Raw genomic sequence first — 7,580 nt, 5'->3', positions numbered from 1 at the left:
CGCTTCTTGGTGGACAGGAAGACATCTTCAGTCCGGTGGTGTGAGAAAAAACCCAAAGAGGGCGTCAGATGTGTGCACTCTGGTGTTTAGAATTTAAGTAAAATCTGTAATTTTCCCCCTGCATTTCCTTAGAGAAATTAGCTATTCTATTCACTGCATAAATTTTCAGGTTTTGCTAGCACGACACTCAGGGTGTTGAATTTTTTATGACAAAAATGCTGTAATAATTGTTGAACAGATGTAAGTGTTGGAGACTCGGCTCTGGCAGACCTCACGAAACCTCGATTAGCAATTTAACCCTGTCCTCCCTCCTGTCCGCACGCCGGGGGAAGAGGAGTTGCAGTTTTGAATGGCTTCACTGGGATGTGCACAAAGGCAGAGAAAGAGTTTTCTGGAGAGCAGGGGAAGTCCTTTAACGAGCTCGTATGCCCAGCCAGAAAAGGAAGAACTCGGTGCAGTCTAACCCTGAAATTACCACATTACCAAGTTGTCTAGCTGGGTGATTAATAAACTAATTGACACGGGGGACACTTGTCACTGGCGAAGCAGCTCCTGAGCCAAAGCGAGGAGCAACTACACAGCGTCTCCCGGGGAGCCGGGAAGTGACAGTCTACACCCGCTTCCGGGCTCCCCGTGACATAGGCCAGCCGGGCCTCCATTTACACCTCAAAGCAAAGTCACAGAGGGATCCACCCCTTTCCTGGCTGCCTACACAGAAAGCAGCCATGGGGGACTTGCTGAGGACTTTGTCCACCAAGTGATGAAAGCATGCAAATGCCTCCGAATCAAAGGTAAATCAAAAGAAAATGGCAGCCCGCAAGAGGAGGCGGCGGTGACAGCCCGTCAGCCGTGGAGCCACCCGACAGGCCTGGTGGCAGTGTGGAGGCTGCCAAGAGAACCGCCTGAGGAGGCTGCCGCCAAGACAGATGTCACGACGAGGAGGGCGTGCTTCCGTCGCTTTCGGCGGGGCCTGATGGAGCAGGAAGTGGTACTACAAGTGCCACTTAAGAGAATAATAATACTAATAAAACTGGGAGTTGTGAAGGGGGAGAGGTGGGGAGGAAAGGCTGGTGACAGAGAGAGAGAGAGAAGAGGGAAAAGGCATGTCACAATGTTTGGTAAAGGAGGAACGGAATTGATGGCCATCCTGAAGTTGGTGTGTGTGCGCACATGTGCGTCCTTCAGCTGGCTGGCTTTCCCTAGACGCTTACAGCATCTTCAGAGGCACTGTGCTGGTGGAGATGTGGGGTTCTGGTGACAGCTGTGCCTTTGCAAGAGAGGAGAGGTGACCACAAGGCCACAGAGGTCCTCTAGTTTTTAGAGCCCTCTTTTCTGCCTTTCCTGGAAATTGAATTTTGGTTTCCTGCCAAGATTGGGTTGCCCATTACACAAAGCAAACTCCTGCTTGGGGCATCGCAGAGCTGCAGAGATGGAGGGAGACAGAGGCAGGTGAGGAGAGCCTCAATGTCTGATTTTCGCTGTGTCTGCCTCTGTGGTGTTTGTAGATGGGTTGTGAGCTTCAGCCCAGGAGCCCACGATATTTGAACCTTAAGTACTAAAATTAATCTGCTCCCCTTTTCATGGGTATTTGAAATTAAAATTAATATATAACAGGCCAGGTATAGTAGTTCATGCCTGTAATTTCAGCACTTTGGGAGGCTGAGACAGGAGGATTGCTTGAGCCCAGGAGTTTGAGACCCACATGAGCAACATGACAAGATCCTGTCCCTACAAAAATAAGACATTTAAAAAATTAGCTAGGCATGTTGGCATGTGCCTGTGGCCCCAGCTACTTTGGAGGCCGAGGTGGGGAGGATCTCTCGAACCTAGGAGGTTGAGGCTGCAGTGAGCAGTGATCCTACCACTGCACTCCAGCCTGAATGACAGGGCAAGACCCTGACTCAAAAGAAAAATGTGAGTGTGTGTGTATAATAATAATTATACACACACACACACACACACATATATATAGCCATTTCAGCAAGAATGTCCAACGTAATAGCTCTTATGTGTTTTTTATATGTCAAGTTTTTCTAAAAATTGCTGCTGACTTTGGGGTGAGACTTCTTCTATTTTGCCTGTGCTCTGAGCAGGTGTTTGGGTTGCATGTTGGGAAATCCAATCCCAGAAATTGTGTAAAAAATAAACTACGTTTTTTCAATTCTAAGACAATTAACTTTTGTCTAGGAAGTGATTGCAGATAGGTTCTTAGCCATAAATGTATAAAATTGTCATAAACCACAGCATATTGGTTTGACCATAAGAAATTCACTTTTCTAAATGTCCCCCCTCCCCCAGAAAGCATTTGGGAATAATGCAGTCAGTAAAACAGTCTAAAGATATAATATCCAAGTGCCTTGGAGGTGAAAGACCTTACACTTTATCTTATTCTCTCCATTCCTACCCCAATCTGCATTTTATAGGCAGGAGAGTTGCTGGTTCTATAGTGTAGGAACAGTTTTAGTGCCTCTACCATTATCCCATTTTTGCAAATACTTCCAGAGGAAGTCATTTTGAGATTGCTGAAAATTCTCATAGGTGTAACTATGTGATAAGTCCTTCAGGGCAGAGAGAAGGTGGGTGTAATTAGCCCAGCCTAGTGAAGTGTGAACAGGATGCCCATGGGTGAGAATCTGTCCTGGGTCCAAATAAAGCCTTCACAGGTGGATGTGTGACCCTTAGCATCTCCAAAGCTGAATAATAACCCTCCCTACAGCAGCATGGCCAGTGTTAAAATGTACAGAGAGCTTACATTGCAGCAGGTGATGCTGGAAGGGCTTTATCGATATGTGCTGTACTGAGCATCATAAAGCAATCAGGTGCTAGTGACTGAAACCCTGGGATAGGCTCAATTTATAATTTATTGTTCACTTAATTTAAGTGTAATTATATATATAATATATATAAAATATATACAATATCTAAAAAATATATATAAAAATATATAATATATATAAAATATATATGTATTTTTTTTGACAGAGTTTTGCTCTTGTCACCCAGGTTGGAATTCAGTGATGTGATCTCTTCTCACTGTAACCTCTGCCTCCTGGGTTCAAGCAGTTCTCCTGCCTCAGCCTCCCTAGTAGCTGGGATTACAGGGACCTGCCACCATGCCCAGCTAATTTTTGTATTTTTAGTAGAGATGGGGTTTCACCCATGTTGGCCAGGCTAGTCTTGAACTCCTGACCTCAGGTGATCCACCCACTTTGGCCTCTTAAAGTGCTGGGATTATAGGCATGAACCACCGTGCCCGGCCGATAAATTTCAAAGTCTAAATAAAATGTAGTGGGAGTCTGACATTCACTTTTAATATCATTTCACTAAAAGTTACCATCTAAGGGGATCATCTCTGTTGTGGTTCAACCCAGATGTTCCAGACGTTTCTTTCTTTTTCATCGGTGATCTGCAGGTTCTCTTCACAGTAGCACTTTTGTTTTATTTTTAATACACTGTACATTAGTCTATCATTGGATAAGCATTTTTTTCTTGAAGCAAGTTCCTTATTCCAAAGAGCAAAGTGACCTCAATCTTTAATTCAGAATTTAAGCACTTTCCTCCTCAAATATCCATAAAAAAGATTGCCTTCTTCCAATTCTCTGTTCAAATTCATGATGTTCACTTTTAGGTTACCATTATTTTATTTAATGTAGCTGAAACATTTCAATCTGATTCCATGTTAATATTTCCCTTTTTCAGATGAGGAAAACAAAAGCTCAGAAACTGTCTTGGAGTCAGAAAGTAAGAAAGAGCTTAGAAAGGCTTAACATTTTCCATGCTCCTGCTTGGCTTCAGAGCTCATGCTCTCTGCCTTACCATGGCAGGTGAAAGATGACCCCAAATTCTTAGGTACATCACCTGCCAAAAGACCCCTTCTATGGATTCTGTGACTACTTCAATGAAAAAAATAGGGCAGAAAAGATGCTAAGAACTTAAAATCTGACAGTGTTCATTTCCTGTCTTTGGAAACTTTCTGTTAAAGGCCTGAGCCACGTATGAAGTCTGAATCTTCCCACCATGCTAGAGAAGCCACATGTTATTGTTCTGGTCAACAATCCCAGCTTACCCAACCAGAGAGTGTATCATGCATATGAATAAGGCATTCTCAGATTCTTCAGTCCAGCCCATCACCAGCAGAACACCATTCTTGGCATCATGTGGGGCAGAAGAACCACCCAGCTGAGCCTTATCTAAATTCCTGACCACAAAATCATAAGGTATGATTGCTATTTTAAGCCAAAAGTTTTGAGATAGTTTGTTAAGCAGAAATAGCTATTGATCAATTATAATGAATAATTGATTATAATTACAAAATGCCAGTACCTTGTTGGAATTGTCTGCTCCATGCTTTACTTTGTCTGAGTAACTTCTGAACATCTCTGCAAAATCACAACCACAGCTCTTTACTTTGTATTGATCTATACCTAGACTCTCTATCCATATCCTTTGTTTTGCTGCCAACAATTCTTGAGTGGACTGGAAAGAATTCACTGTCTCTGACTCTTTGGTTGCAAGATTAACTTTTAGGCTTCTGGTTTTAGCAACATGGCAGACTGAACCAGTAAGCATCACCTTCCTCATACAAATACACAAAAATACTGGAGAAGTATAAATTTTAAAATGAACACATAAACTCAAAGAAAGAGAATGCCTAGGTACTTGAAATGAAAGTTCAGTTTGCTGATACCATATTGTCCTTCAGAGCTGTTGATTATAGGCCTTTGGGTCTGAAATTTCTTGCCTACAGAAAGACAGGAAATGCAGCTTTGAATCTGTATATGGTGGGAACCAGAACTGAACTCCTAGCATGAGAGGTGCACCTTTAAAAGATCTGATAGACTAAGAGAAACAGTGAGAAAGCTTGTCTTGTACCTTGGTTTCTGGGTAGGAAAAAAATGCCTCTCATGAGAAATCAAAGTTACAAGCTCACACAGTGCAAGGTGGGAGAGTCCAAGCTTACATTGCCCTTGTGATGTGAGAATCGAAGTCCAAAACACGAGACACAGGTCTAGGGTCCCTGTAGAAAGACATGCAATATATATATATATATTTTTAGCAACACATTCTCAAACTTGGGCCACATGGAATTCTCATAGGTTTAAAGATAGAGCAAAACTAAACCAAAGCTCTTTCAAAGACGAACTCAATACAAGATCATGAAATTGCACTAGGAAAGAAGACATTGAATAGGGAGTTAGACACAGCAAGCTGAAGAATGGGCACCTCAAGAAGTAGTACTAACAGAATACTTTGAAAGGGATGACAACATAAGTATATTTATATATGTAGAAGGATTTAAGCAGAAGAGTTAGAAAAAATAGGACACAAAGAATTAAAATGTAGAAGATGAATTTTCAGCTTGATCCAAGGTAAAAAATAGATCCCTGTATTAAAAAGTCCCTGGGTACCATTAGTACTTCTGAATACAATGATTGAAACCTTGTGATTGCTCCAGGTTGGAGCAATTTTATTCTACAGTCCTGTAAAGTACAGATCATTGGGCAAAGGGAGAAAATATTCCTTCCAAAGAGAGAATGACCTCTTTCATATAGCTGAATGGAGCAACATGTTTAGCCAAGTTCATTTCCAAGGGAAGAGAACCTTCAGCTTACACCAAGTCCCGGCCATTGGAGAAGCCGTGAGAGTAGACCTTGTGTAAAGCAGCTGACTCTGCCATGAGGGAAATGCCCTTTTGTTTACTGAGCTTCTCCCACCTATGCCTTGCTTTACTTTCCTCTAGAAGCCTGAGATACTGGGAATAAGAGTCTCAGCCTCCAAGAAAGGGAGAACACATCAAGAAGGTTTGGATTTCTGGAGTGATCAAGTGCACTTGATTCATTAGCCTAAGTGCTCAAGTACATTTCAAATCACAGTGTCATGTATCATTGTCCACGTCCTTCCTCCAAACACTCTCCACCTCCCACCCAAGGGCCCATGTAACTTGCTATTGAGAACCTTTGATTTCTTAGGTATTTGTGTGGTAGGGTTTTGTTGTCTCTCCTGAAGAAAATGGTGGCAATTTGTACTCAGCTGTGGAATAAAGGAAATCATGACATATCTTCACAGCGGATTTCCTATTTGATGGTTCTACCCTATTTTCAATATCCACAACCTGCTGCACCCTAGGAAAATCGACTTCCTCTACTGCCATCCCATTCCCCAACCCCAGAGCTAGAATCCAGGTGAAACAGTGAGGCAGGGAAGCCCTCAGGATGGAATATGGCAGGTGGGGGCCTGCCTTAGGCCACCATTCTCAACATTGGCTGCACATCAGCTTTCAACATCCCAAAGCCCAGGCCTCACTCAGACCAATGAAATGAGAATCCCTGAGGTTAGAAAGGGGATTGGGATGCAAGATAAAATACACAGTTTGGGTCATACTTACACTAAAAGATTATTTGTTGTTTATCTGAAAATCAAATGTAACTGGGCCAACCTGTATTTTTATTTGCTAGATCTGGCAACCCCAACCCAGTCAGTACTGCCTTTTAAAGTTCCCCCAGAGACAGCAACATGCATGCAGTCAGTGATTTTCAAATTTCAGTGTGTTTAAGAATCACCCCAACTGATCATTAAACACCAATTTCCGGGCCTACCTCTAGGGATTCTCATTCTGTTCTTCTAGGGTGGGGCCCAGAATGATCAATTCTAACCAGTTCCTGGGTGATTCTTGGGTTGCTGGGGCTCCGACCACATTGCAGGTAGCAGGAGTGTGTTCCGGCAGATCTGTGGATTGAGCTCAAGTCTTCCAACTCCTCAGTCCTTCCCACTATGCAGATTGCGTAGATTTTTGTGTGGGTCCTTTGGCTATAGCATGAATTTGTTTTTCTTCATTCTCCTCTTGGTTCTCTTCTCAGATCTCTTGCTTGAGGAGTTAGTTCCCTGGATCTAATTGTATGTTATTAGTAATAAGTTCAAGTCAGACACTGAAGCTAAAAACCCCCTCCCCACACCACCGCCATGATTGATTATATTTAGGATCTATCATTTGCTCTGGCTATGATAAGCTCTCTGGGGGAATAAAGGAAACCTAAGGCACTATCTTCACTCTTAAAGGAATTTGTTGCATCTGAGACAAGAAAATTACATTTAGAGAGAGAGAAAAAAAAGGCAATGTGTATTTTTCTTTCACATTGGGAGTTATGTCCTGAAGAAATTAAAGAGATTCAGCAAAAGGAGAGAAATTGGAGGCCAGATCAGAAGGAAGAGGGCTGGAAAGAGGAGGGAAGAGAACAATTCTTCCAGAACCTTCTAAAACATTGCTTTTGTTTCCAACAGTTTTACCTTTGTTCAGCAACTTATCAACGGTGTGATCTTGGAAAAGTCACCTTAACTCCACAGCCTCGGTTTCTTCTTATGTGAAATAGTCATGCTGATACTAACTTTATAAGTTGGTGAAGGATTAGAGATATTGGTTCTAAGGTGGTGGTTGCAGTACCTGATGCTTGCAAGTTCCCAAGCTCAGCTGCCCATGTGAGCTGGGTGGGCAATGTTGGTGAGCAGGTGCCATGATCAGGCTCCCTCCAACTCCTGGTGATTGCCACTGTGTGAGAAAATAGCCCTGGGAACCTCATCTTCAA

General features: G+C 42.7%; 1 long non-coding RNA gene across 1 annotated transcript; it reads left to right on the top strand.

Annotated features, from left to right (window-relative positions):
• The first annotated feature begins 679 nt into the window (after nucleotides 1-679).
• LOC105518482 lies at nucleotides 680-6,057 on the top strand. Its single transcript, XR_001002842.1, has 3 exons — nucleotides 680-791; nucleotides 3,700-4,217; nucleotides 5,530-6,057. It is a non-coding gene; the product is annotated as an uncharacterized LOC105518482 (long non-coding RNA).
• The last annotated feature ends 1,523 nt before the right edge of the window (nucleotides 6,058-7,580 follow it).

Source organism: Colobus angolensis, unplaced genomic scaffold (assembly GCF_000951035.1).
Source record: "Colobus angolensis palliatus isolate OR3802 unplaced genomic scaffold, Cang.pa_1.0 Scaffold32, whole genome shotgun sequence".
Classification (NCBI taxonomy): domain Eukaryota; kingdom Metazoa; phylum Chordata; class Mammalia; order Primates; family Cercopithecidae; genus Colobus; species Colobus angolensis.
The sequence above is the reverse complement of the archived record's forward strand: the minus strand, read 5'-3'. Positions and strand labels throughout refer to the sequence as shown.